Here is a 13,520-nt window from a genome sequence, read left to right as displayed (position 1 = left end):
GATGGGTTTTTACAGTTGGGAACCGCCAAATGTTTCCGTACTTATGTTCCGGACCTTGTGTGTTTCAAAGTGACCAAAGCGACCCCTCTGGGGGCTAATTGTGGGAACCGGGTTGTAAACTTTTGTGTTCAATGTTATCCTATGGGTAAAAACTGTATAAAAGGAGCGATCCACAGAACCAATTTGAAGCAGTCTCCCCGAACTACACTCGATGTACTTCCTGTGACTTCTGTGTTCCCTGCAGCAAATAAACCTTGAATCTTTGACGCCGAAGGAAGTGTCCCGTGTCTCTGTGACTTGTACGCCGGAGCAGGTTACCCACGAAGGTTTCAGGTGTTGTGCCCTGGCACCGCTGGGTCCAAAAGAACCCAGTCCTTCAGTTGGCGCCCAACGTGGGGCTGCATCAGTGGTACCGGTCCAAGCCCGACGATCGTGAGGAACTTCGTGTGAAATCTCCGAGGGAAGGTGCACCCCGCTTCATCGATCTTGTTGTCGAAATAAGTGGCCCGAAGATTTTTCCCGCGAAGATTCCCGCCTCCTGACGGCTGCGACGGACTGCTGCCCTGACTGTAGACCTGTTTTGGCGCCTGGCGTAGACCTTGGTATAGCGAGACGATTGACGGGCCTTCCTGAGGACGCCATCGATCTTTGAGTTAAGTATTTTGTGGGTCGCTCCCAGAGTTCTTGGTTGTTGACACTTTAGCGAGTGTCTTTGTTGTTCACGCTGTGTGAGTGTTTTTGTCGGTGACACTTTGCTAGCGTACTTTGTTGTTGTATTGTTTGACGACTGCAGCCGCCAAAAACCGAGGGTTTTGTTCTTTGCTGGGACTTGGTAAATCCCGTAACCCTTGAAGTTTGTGAAACTCGGCTAGTGTGCAAGATGCCTGGTCGCAGTACTTTGTTTAGTTGTTTCAGACCTTGTGGTGCGGATTCCCTGCTGGAGGACTCGTGTCCGATACCTCCAGTTGGAACTCCTACTTATGACTTATATAGCAAACATGGGCTAGGCCCGATTGCTTTTAACGATTATTGGATTAAATATACAAAGAAAGACGGCGATCTTCGTTGGCCACCTCACGGTAGCTTCGAGGCGTCGATCTTAGATAATTTAGAAATAAAGTTGTTCGAACGTAAATCTAGGCCGGCCATGTTTGATGCCTTTCGGTTGTGGCGCAAAGAAGCCCGACAGAAAGAAATCAGACAGACTAAACGTAGTCAGCGAGATACTGTTGCTACTATAGTGAAGAAAGCTGAGCAGTTTCAGCGTGATAAGGAGGATAAGGATAAGGAAGTGTTTGAGAGACTACAGCGTATGTCCATAGATAAATGCTATCCTGCTTTGCCTACGGAGTCGGATAAGAAGGAAGAGGCAGTTGAGGATCCTTTAATGTCCTATCTTATGAAGTCGCCACCTCCGTACGTACAGGGTACCGTGGCTCCTGTGGTCCCTGCCGTACCTGTTCTTCCACCTATTGTTCCTCCACCAGTTCCTCAACCTGCACCCGCTCTTCCGACTGTTCCTGCTCCTTTATCTGTTTCTATTCCTACTGCTCCTCCGCTTCCACATACTCCTGCTCCCGCTACTGCTCCTGTGTTGTTAACCCCTGTTGTTGCTACTGTCTCTACTCCTTCTCTTGTTAGTCCTGTGTCTTACTCTTCTCCCTCTACTCGTAATCGTAATTCTCCCCTTGCGACAAACTTCTTTCAGTCGCTCGGACCTGTTTTTGGGTCTGCTGGATCTGATGGTCCTCAGAGACGTAGTCAGCTTCCTGGTAACAGAGAACGTGTTGCACTATATAATATGGCGATGGGTTGGATGGTAAACCCTCTTAGAAATCCACCCCGTGTTGTCCTTGAAACGTTTAATCAATTCAACATACCAACTCAGAGATATGTGTTTGATGAAATGTGCAAGTTCCTTCATGATCAGATAGTGGCCAATGCGCCTGACGAGGTGCTGACCGCCTTGTCCGAACTTCGGCTTCAGTTCGCAACTGGACTGATAGTAGATACTAATGTCCGACGTGCTATTGAGCGGTTGCTATCTCTTCGTCCCGCTCCTATTCCTCATGCATTGTTCGTTGAGGATATTGAACAACAAGACGAGTCTGGCCAATATCCTATGCGTGAAGTTCCGCCGGTTTGGATACCAGCTGATCCTAATGCTCAACCTCATCCGATAGTGGCACATTTTGAGAGAGTGTGGATACACCTCCCATGGAAACGATCGGAAGTGCTTCAGGTGAAACAATCTTTGCCCGATCCTCGTAAAAATCCTACTGGGTATTATAAGGAATTATCGCAGCTCGTAGATGCTACGGTAATGAATCTTGCCGATATCGACATGTTGTTTGGCAACGTCGTACCACAACCGGTATGGGCTAAGATTCGTCACCAAGATCACGCAAATGAATTAGGTGGTGATTGGGCTGCCATTACAGCGGCAGACGCTGGACAAGTGGCTGCTACTAAACCCGATCAGTTGATTGCTGCTCTCCCTCAGCGAATCATTGCATTAATGAAAACGCTTATGCCAGCTATGAGGGTAAATTGGGACAAGTTGTCAGCCTGTAAGCAGAAGAAAGATGAGAGTGTTTCCGATTTCTTTACGAGGTTTGAGGAAGCATTCATTGATCATAGTGGACAGGATATGGGTACTGAGGGTGGACAGAGGTTGTTTGTGGATAAATTCGTGTCGAACTTGTTGCCCGATCTGAGCAATAAATTAAAGAATTCAGAGAGTGCATGGGCCGTTTCTACCTCAGCTCAGATATTGGCTACGGCACAATATTACGAGAATAGAGAGAAAGAGGAAAATGACCGTGCTGATAAAAAGACGAAAGAGCTAAAAACTAAAGTGTTGTTACAACAAGCGTATCCGCCGCGTTCTAATCTGAATGCGCCTCAGCAGAATAGATCACAGTCGCAATCGAATCGATCGCAGTCGCGTAATGATTCCTCTTTCCAAAGATCTTCATTAGGGTACAATCAATGTGCTTATTGTAGACAGGAGGGACACATTAAATTCAATTGTCCTGCTTTAAATGAACGTAATAGTGGCAATTCGTCTAAAGGAGGCCGTGGTGGTTCACAGCACGCATCACGTGGTAGAGGTCGTGGTGCTCAGAATGATCGCTCTGATAATTCATCAAATTCTAATAACTGTTTCGATCAACGTGGATCATCGCAAGGACGATCTGCGCAGTACAATGTAGACGATTATTACGTCGATCAGGGGACTGACGATAGTAATTACTAGGACAGCCAAAGACAAGGAGAGGGAGTGGTATCAGTTCCGGTTGATCAGAGAGGGCCTTACGTCGCAGTTGCTACATCGGGCGTCGTTGAGCCTTTTCTGTTGGACACTGGTGCAGCGAAAAGTTCTATCATGCATTCGAAACTCCCTGGCGCACCTTTGTCTGGCTTAACAAATGTTTCCGTTGGATTCTCTGGCGCCCCCGTTAGCAATCCAGTTTCGCGCCCTTTGCCCCTTAAGATTGGGCCTCGTGAGCTCCAAGCTCCGTTGATTTTGACTACTGGTTGTGGTGAGAATCTTTTGGGTCTGGATTTGCTCAAACGTTTGTATGCAACTTTGTATTGTTCTCCTGCGGGTGTAAAGCTTACGTTAGGAGAGAGGGTAGTCTCTCCCATGTATTTGTCCCTCGATAAGCTTCCACCGGAATTGAGTTCTCTTCCTGCGTCTTTGTGGGCGACGGGTCCGAATGATGTGGGCCTACTTGATATCTCCCCTTATGTTGTTCAGTTGAAATCTAATGTGCGATTGCCACGTATTCCCCAATACCGTATCTCCCTTGATGGTGAACGAGCTCTGTTAGCGATCATCTATGACTTGATCGAGAAAGATGTCATCGAAGAAACTCGGGGAAACGTGTGCAATAGCCCTGTACTGCCCATTCTTAAACGTACTGATCCTACCAAACCGCCTGTTTATCGTTTTGTTATCGATTTACGGGAGGTAAATAAAATTGTGGTTCCTCAATTCCCTGTTGTGCCTGATATCACGGCGCTACTGACTCTGATTCCAGCTACTGCTTCATGGTTTTCGGTGATTGATTTGAAAAATGCATTTTTCAGCATCCCGATTGCCGAAGAGAGCAGGGACCTTTTCGGTTTCTCTCTTGGTGGACGTAGCTTCCGGTTCAAACGCGCTCCTCAGGGCTACTGTGAAAGTCCATCGATTTACAGTCAAGCTTTGAAGGGTCAACTGGATGCTTTTAGGTTGCCGGTTGGTGCGGCTTTAATCCAATACGTCGACGACTTATTGGTGGCTGCTGATACTCAGGACATTTGCAAAATTGCTACAGTGTCGTTGCTGCAACATCTCTGTGAGTTAAATCACAAGGTGTCACCTTCTAAACTCCAATATTGTTGTCAAGAAGTAACCTATCTAGGTCACTTATTGTCAAAGGAGGGAAGGAGATTGACCCCAGAGAGAATTGCAGCGATTGCGCGCATGGCTGTGCCACAAACCCAGAGAGATGTGCGTGCTTTTCTAGGTATCACGTCGTACTGCAGGCAGTGGATTCCTAATTTTTCATTGCTAGCGAAACCATTGGTGGCTCTTACGTGCAAGGATGTTTCAACTCCTTTACCATGGACGGAAGAATGTCAGAAAAGTTTTTCTGAATTACGTGATTCATTGTGTTCGGCTCCTGTGTTAGGTACCCCTGATTACAGCAAGCCGTTCACGTTATATGTTCACGAGAGGGAAGGTTGTGCTTTGAGTGTTCTAACGCAACCTTTTGGTGGTAAGCAACGTCCATGTGCATATTTTTCCTCGACTTTAGACCCAGTAGCTAGAGCATTGCCGAGTTGTTTGAGAGCAACTGCGGCAGCTGCGGTCTCCATCCGACAATCAGCAGGATTGGTCATGGATAATATGCTTACAGTGATGGTTCCGCATGCAGTCGATACTCTTTTGAATCGAACGAAAACTCAGCACTTGACGAGTGCGAGGTTATCTGGGTACGAATTGACGCTCTTGGCAAGCCACATTCAGATAAAACGTTGTAATGTCCTAAATCCGGCAACTTTGTTACCAATTAGTGCAGAGTCAGATGAAGTAGCAGAACATGACTGTTACTTGCGGACAGAAGAGGAAACAAAAGGTCGTGTGGACCTTAAAAACACCCCATTGGAAGACCCGGATGGCACCCTGTATGTGGATGGGTCATGTTTTAAGTTGTCGAATGGCGATGTGACTACTGCTTATGCTGTTGTAACATTGAATACTGTTGTTGAGACTGCAAGATTGAATCAGAATTCTGCCCAAGCTGCAGAGCTGATCGCTCTTACTAGAGCATGTGTGTTAGCAAAAGGTAAACGTGTGAATGTGTACACCGATAGCCAGTACGCTTTCGGTGTAGCGCATAGTTTTGGACGATTGTGGCGAGAGCGTGGTTTCTTGACGTCGCATGGCACGAAAATCCAGCATGGCCAGCTTGTGAACGATCTTTTGGATGCATTGACTTTGCCTGCGCAAGTTGCAATTGTTAAGTGTAGTGCGCATCGTAAAGTGACGGATGATGTTGGTCGTGGTAATGCGTTTGCAGACGAGATTGCTAAGGAGACTGCCCGGAACCTTAGCACTCGAATGTATATGACGAGTTCGGTTAGGTGGCCTGCAGAATCAAGTATGTGTGAAAATACCATAGAGAGCGTGAAAGCAATTCAGAATGAGGCCACCGACACTGAAAAGACGAAGTGGAAAGAAAGTACGGGAAAGTTGGATGTGAATGGTTGCTGGATTGATTTGTCGGACCAGAAAAGATGGATGTTGCCTGATGCGTATGTGCTGGCCGTTGTGACAATGGCACATGGGTTAGCACATATTAGCGCAAAAGGCATTTGCAAGTTGCTGGCTGATGTGTGGAAGAATGATGGCATTACAAAGTGTGCTGAACGTCTGGTGAAGAATTGTATGGTGTGTATAATGTACAATCCTGGCAAAGGAACCCCAACTCCCCCTGGCAGTTTTGCTCCTCCTTCGTATCCCTTTGAGGTGATTCAATTGGACTTCATCCATATGGAGCGATGCAATAACCTGAAATACGTTTTGGTTGTGGTTTGCGCATTCTCCCGATGGATCGAGGCCTATCCCCTCAAAGACAATACTGCTTTGTCTACTGCGAAAATCCTACTGAAGGAATACTTTCCTCGGTATGGAATGCCTAGAGTCGTGTGGTCAGATAACGGAAGTGAGTTTGTTGGAAGTATGATGAAGAGTGTGTGTAAGGGCCTTGGAATTAATCAAAAATTCCATAGCGCCAATCATCCCCAGTCAGCTGGATTGGTTGAGGGGTACAATGGCACCCTTAAACTAAAGCTAGCAAAGATTCAGGCTACGACTGGACTTTCGTGGCCTGATGCTTTGCCTCTAGCATTACTGTCAACTAGGGCGACTGTACACTCCCGAATAGGGCTTAGTCCCTATGAGATAGTGTTCGGCCGTCCTGCGAATGTGTGGGGGGTTCCTAGGCCAGGAATATTCTCTGATCTTGAGTATCCGATGTTGATTGACTACTTACATGACTTGACTGCTAAACTGAGGTTAATTCACCAACAGGTTTACGACGCCTTGCCGACGCAGACGGAGGGTCCAGGCCACCAGCTCCAGCCCGGGGACTGGGTGGTTACTCGTAACTTCTCACGCAAGAACAATCTGGACCCCCGATTTACCGGACCTTACCAGGTACTCCTGGCCACGAGGACTGCCGTTCGTCTTGAGGGGCGGAAAAATTGGGTACATGCTACCCATTGTAAGCGAGTCCCTATTCCTTTGTCGGCAGACCCGTGGGTAAGGAAAGGCATTGCGTCAACAGAAACAGAAACATTTCCGGCGTTTGTACCTTTTAGCGACGCACAGCTTGTTGGAGAACCCTCAGCGCAGCAGAAAGCCACTGTTGAACACTTGTCAGCAAAAGACTCAAGACCAGATCAACCAACTGATCAGCGGGACGCTGTCTCTTCAACGGATCCTTTGTTCGACGAGCAGACACGTCCCGGGAAACATCGATATTCTTTGCGATCTCACACTAAGGACAAATAAAATTTTCTTGCTTTGCTGAAATTGACAACTGCAATATCTTCGTTTCCCATGATCAATTTTGGACATTCGTATCATTGTGATTTGTATACATATATATATTGAGTTTCCTTCCTTGTATCTTTTTACTTCCACAGCTGAGAGATATTGTGCTTATATATACATATTGTGTATTGAAGGCCGTAGGGCCGCGCGCGTACTTCCTTCTGGACAGTAGGTCTTGACGCTAGGTTAAAGGCCGTCGGTTCCTAGGAACTCCTGGGGATTGACTATTGCTGCACAGAACGGAGTGCGTCAAGAAACGTTGCGGACGGTCGTAGGGAATGGCATTTTCGAAGCTGAATGATTTGGAAGGAGCTCAGGCGTGCAGATTCAAGCTGCAGCAACTCAGTCGTACCAAATGTTTTATATTTCAATTGTTTGTGTTGTTTTTGACTGCTTCTGCATTTTTGACGGGTGGGGTGTATTACACTATGTCTTACTTCTTACTTGCTACCCCTACTCCTACTCCTTACCCTAACCTTACTTCGACTGCTTCTCCTCATTCCTTTCATATGTTACCGGAACACGAGCAGGCTAGACGTGTAGAATTCCGCAACAATTCCTTTATTCAGCTCCTCCATCAGCATCAGTTAGTGGTTAACACTACTAATTGTTGGGTGTGTGGGTTGATGCCACATACTACGGGTAAGGGAATTCCATATCTGGTGTTACCGTATAGTTCCCAAGGGTCAGCTCGAGCATTCCAAACAATGTTTCGAAGCGCACTGGGTTTCCACCCCACTCAAGAACAACGTTCCCCCTACTCTGGTCCTACCTCGTATCAGAGGCTGCTATCGATGGCAATAGAGGATATGGAAGATGAGATCCATGATCCTTTTCTTATCCCTGAAGAAGAGGTACAAACCTATAGGGTCCTAAGTAGAGGGGAATATAGTATGTTCACTAGTGAAAAGCAGCTTAAAAGCTCGCCTCCAATATGGGTCGTACCCCACACTGGGAATCTTTGTCTTATGGGTCGTGGTTCGCAAGCCCCACTTGGAGCAAGTGCTTGCACTGAAAGTTACGTTCTGCCAATGTTCTCGTCCCCTGTGTTTCTGGCTGCCAAGGGTACCTACTTTATCTGTTATGATCGTGCATACACATGGTTGCCCGCGGACTTCATGGGCTCATGTTTCATTGCAAATCTGTTGCCTCCGACGTTCACTGTAGATGCTGATTATCATAAGACTAGAGTTGTACGAGGCGTAATTAGCGAAGAGGATACTGTCGGTCAAGAGGCAGGAGACTTTTTCAAGGGTTTCCTCCCGTTTTGGGGACCTATGGTTAATAGTAGGAATCTGAGACAGTTGACTCGAGTGGTAGAATCGACAGCTAATATTACTGCCAGTGCCCTTGGTAATATCACCACAGAACTTCAGGCGGAGAGACTTATGACGTTACAAAACCGTATGGTTTTAGATGTCGTCTTAGCAGATCGTGGTGGGGTATGCAAAGTGATCCATTCGAGCTGCTGCATTTTCATTCCAGATAATGCTCCTACTGTCTATCAAGCCATCTCGAAGTTACATAAGATCTCCGAATCCATACACGTGGATGTAGGGGATTGGACGCTACTTGGATGGTTTTGGGGCCTGATGTCGACTTGGGGTTGGAAGATTCTGATGATCATCGGGGTTGTGGTAGTGTTCCTGTTCACGTGTTGCCTTTGCGTGCAGTGTGGTCCTGCCTTATGTGGCCTCTGTGCTACAACGTGTATGAGACAACCATCTGCTACCAAGGGGACTCGGTTGGACAGAGCTATGCTACAACAACATCTTGATGGTCTGATGAATATCGAATATGATTCCGACTAGTGCTTGCCTACATGAGGGCAAAAGGAGCGTCTGAGGTTCCGTGACAATTGTAAGTGGTGTTTTCGACTCGCACGAATATGGTCGAGTCTGGTATCTATGAACCGCAAATAACGAGTTTAGTAAGTGTGCGCAGTTTTGCTGTGCTAAACTTAAACCGTTCGTTTGTTATGTGGGTTTTTCATCTGTACCCACGGGTTCCATCTTAGATACGGCATCCATTTTGTCTCTTGCCCTCAAGTAGCCAGCGAACGGACGCTGTCCGCTTCGCGACCCTGGGACTCCCAAGATATTGGCGGAAGACACATGTTCTTTGTAAGTGTCTTTATGACGAGGGGGTTGCTGCTGTAAGGCAGATGGCGCCGCTCGAGGCTCATCTTGCCGCACGGGCTTATTGTCTCAGCCGTGCATCTCATTAGGCGCGTCCCTTTGATGCCTGTATCTCGTGTCTCTCGATACCTCCCCTTTTACACCCTTTCCGATCTCCCCACTGTCTCCGTCTTCCTCTGCACCTGTCTTTGTTCCTATTTCGATCTACTTTACTGCTGATTGGAATTTGCTAATGGTGGGAAGATGGGTTTTTACAGTTGGGAACCGCCAAATGTTTCCGTACTTATGTTCCGGACCTTGTGTGTTTCAAAGTGACCAAAGCGACCCCTCTGGGGGCTAATTGTGGGAACCGGGTTGTAAACTTTTGTGTTCAATGTTATCCTATGGGTAAAAACTGTATAAAAGGAGCGATCCACAGAACCAATTTGAAGCAGTCTCCCCGAACTACACTCGATGTACTTCCTGTGACTTCTGTGTTCCCTGCAGCAAATAAACCTTGAATCTTTGACGCCGAAGGAAGTGTCCCGTGTCTCTGTGACTTGTACGCCGGAGCAGGTTACCCACGAAGGTTTCAGGTGTTGTGCCCTGGCACCGCTGGGTCCAAAAGAACCCAGTCCTTCAGTGCTTCTCGCGCTGGGAAGTCAGACAATGAGTCTGGCACACGCACATTGAATTTCTCGTGCCTGCCCACACGCTCAGGTAAACGTTAAAGGACTCGCACGGGGATCTCCGGCGTGTGACTCTTCTCATGGGCAGGGACCCTCGAGTGTCCAGGGACCCCTTAAATTCGGTTGAAAACAGGGCCAAAGGATCACAGAGATGCAGAGTGAAATGCCGAGAATCCCAACCACCGTTCCTCCTTACTTGTGGAGATATGTGAAGCAGTTGAAAGACGACAGGTTGACAATCCTTTCCATGAATGAAGAGGGTGAGTAAGATTAAGTTTAGATTCATGGCGCTTCGCTTCTTTACTGCTGTTCTTCAAGGCTCGGCAGTGAAGATAGTGATTTGGTGGATGATGTTGAGTGGTTTGGTGGTGAGGAGCTTGAACAATAAGTCAATGTATGCCTGATCAGTAAAGGTCTTATTTCTGAGAGTGTATGAAGAGAAAATTTGGGGCCAGATGTAGGTAATTCCCATTTACAGACTCTTAAATACCGAATTTTACAGAATCGGTATTTAAGAGTCTGTAAATGGGAAGGGGGCAGATGTAGGTAATTCTTATTTTAGAATTACCGAATCGGTATGATTCGGTATTTACTGATTCGGTAAATACCGAATCGGTATTGCCCATTGATTCCTATGGGCCTTGAAGCCCATAGGAATCAATGGGAAATACCGATTCAGTATTTACCGAATCAGTAAATACCGAATCCTGCAAGGGTGCAGGGGGTGTCACTTTGACACCCTCTAGCACCCCAAGTACAGGCTTGTGTGACATGTGGCACACATACATGCCCTAAGGGCATGTCTGTGTGTCACAAGGCACAGGTGTCCATGCACAGATGTGCATGTACACCTGAATTCGGTATTTTACCACCCAATTGCATTCATGCTCAATAAATAACCCTTTTATTGAAAACGCCCGTCTCTCTATTTCTCTGCATTTCTGGTGAAACGAAGCATGCACGATTGACTGAGTAAAATAGCTATCTATTGTTTCTGCGACTTTGGAGATATTCCTTATTTCAGGGGGAACAAAGTTGTCATGTTATATGGTTGTTAGAAGCTAATCCCTTCTTGTCTATTCAGGAAAGTTAACACCTTCTTGTTTACTCGAGAAAGTTTCTATTGACCTCTGAGCTAGCTGGCACACACAATTAAGTCTAACATATTCAATAGAGATCTAGTCAACCTCAGTCCTACGTCTAAACTATTGTTTATGTTATTCCAATGCGCAGAGCCTATTGGGAATATAGTGTGGAAATTAGCAAAATTAATGTACCTAAGCGGCGTTCATTTGCCCTCTCCCGTCCCCCTCCCTGTAGGCACCACGTATACCCTGAAATGTTGACCGCATCATTCTGCCAATGAAAGCTCGTGCCCATATGTACACGACAGCCATTTTTGGCCATGGCCTCTCTGTCCGTTTTTATAAAATCCCCGGCTTCCCTCCTGCGCGCATTTGAGCACCCCCCTCCCACTCTCACATGCATAGACCATGAAACCCAGCACTCTGCGCGACCCTGCTATGAAAGGCAACCCTCCTGCTTGACCCAGGCACCCCCCCATTTCCCTCTTGAAGAAGCATCCTTCGCCTCAGCTGACATAGCCCCCCAGCTGTATCTGACTGCCCCTGTTCTCTCATGTACGGGTCATAAGACCTCTCTCTCTCTGTGCGACTCTGACCCTGCGCGCACCCTGACCCCCTCCTTCTCCCTCACATGGACAAGTCATAAACCTTCCTCCTCTGCAAGACCCTGTCCTTGGGAGTCACGGCCGCGCCTGACCAACACCTCCTTTCCTTTCATGAATAACCCCTCTGTTAGCAAACCCTCCCTCCGCGATGGACTGTCCACACATGTCCGAGGCCATCGCCTAAGCCGGGAGACACTGTTTACTGCCCTTTATTGTATGGAGTCACTCCTCTTCAAAGGAACCACTATTGATCCTGGCCTCCCCACCCCCTGGGCTACGATCAGGCGTACACATCCTAATAATCAGCGGAACATTCAGCTGCGTCATGGCCCCTTCCCTTATCGACAGTTCAAGGGTCTCTATTGATAACATATGTGGGGTAGGATTGACACGAGGATTATAGGGATGTCTTTTCTTTGTGTCACAATGTCCTGATTGTAATGCCAAGTGTTTTGTAAGGTATAAAAGACGGAGTCTCAGCTCACTTGTTAGAGCACCTCCCGATGGCACCTTGTTTCGTGTCTGAAATGACAGGCTCTCCTCATGAGAATTAAACTCTGTTCTTGATTCCTGCTTCCAGCGCCCGTCTCTTTATTTGGTAACTATTCAGAATGGGAACTAAGAGGCGTCTTGCGCCAGCAGCCTGGGCATCGATGGTAATATGGGCTCCTGTTCCACAATAGGTACTACACTACATGCTGCCCAACGTTTGGTAAGGCGATAATTTAACGCTAGATACTAGAGTAACTCCGTCGTGCTTTTCACACAGACCCCTTTTGCCCGTAAAAACTCCAATAGACGTCTGGAGTGGGTAAAAGGTTAATATCCGCCTAAACTTAGTAGGGAGAGATTCCTATGTATTAGTTTTTGGTTTAGTCAACTTTGAAGGATACAGTGTTCCAAAATATTGTGCACCTAATCTTTGTTTCCTTGAAACCTGCTCTGCAAACTTTCTGTCAGCAAAATGTCAGAGAGTGACGAAGAAAGGGAGAAAGCTAGACTAGCAGCTCAACTTTTGACAGAAGACACAAGTCTCCAACAAGATCAACCGGAGGCAATACTCATCCCGGTAAATGTAAGGAAAACCTTAACTATAAAACTTATAGAAAATAGAGTATCATTAAGAGGTGGTACAGTCATATTTGTTGTCGAGGCACATGAATATCGGCAGACAGAGGTATTCTATTCATGGATAATTTTTCCAGCAGCAAATGCTGTAACACACGAGTTCCACTACTACAAAGCAGGGGAACCTCCAGAGGAATACACCCCTTTCAAGGAAGTTGAAATTCCACTAACTTACCAAGAGCATGAGCTCTGGTTTAATGGCGCCTTAAAACATCAAAATCACATTACCAGGCTCGGTCCACTAGGTAGACCAGGAGCCACATGGCCGGTTCTAGCCAGCTATACACCACATCCTGACATTGAAAAAATGTCTAGCAAAGAATTTTTAGTTCAAATAAAAGAATTAACAAAAGCATATAGACAGTTAGTTCAATTGTCAATTGACGGTACAGCAATCCGCCAGAAATTAAAAGAAACAGATATAGCAGAACAACCTTTTGAACTTGCCAGAAAAATGTAAAAATCCTATGAAGAATTAGGTAGAGATAGTTTGTGTGGGAAACCACTAAAACCACAACTAACTGAAAATCCTGAAAAGACTTTCATAAAAAATAATCTCAATTCTCAAAAGAAGAAGTGGGAGGGTAATAAGCAAACCACTCCCAGAGAAAAACATTTTCAGACCAGAGTAAGGTCTCCCCAACGAAGAGATAGATCTCCAGATAGGGGGGGGCAAGTATCCACAACGGGAGCCCTCTGAAAAAAGATATAACCTTAGAAATAGGGATAATTTGAGAAAACTTGACAGATATCAAGATATTGATACACGTCCCTCTCGATCTTTT

Source organism: Lissotriton vulgaris, chromosome 1_1, assembly GCF_964263255.1.
Source record: "Lissotriton vulgaris chromosome 1_1, aLisVul1.2, whole genome shotgun sequence".
Classification (NCBI taxonomy): domain Eukaryota; kingdom Metazoa; phylum Chordata; class Amphibia; order Caudata; family Salamandridae; genus Lissotriton; species Lissotriton vulgaris.
The sequence above is the reverse complement of the archived record's forward strand: the minus strand, read 5'-3'. Positions refer to the sequence as shown.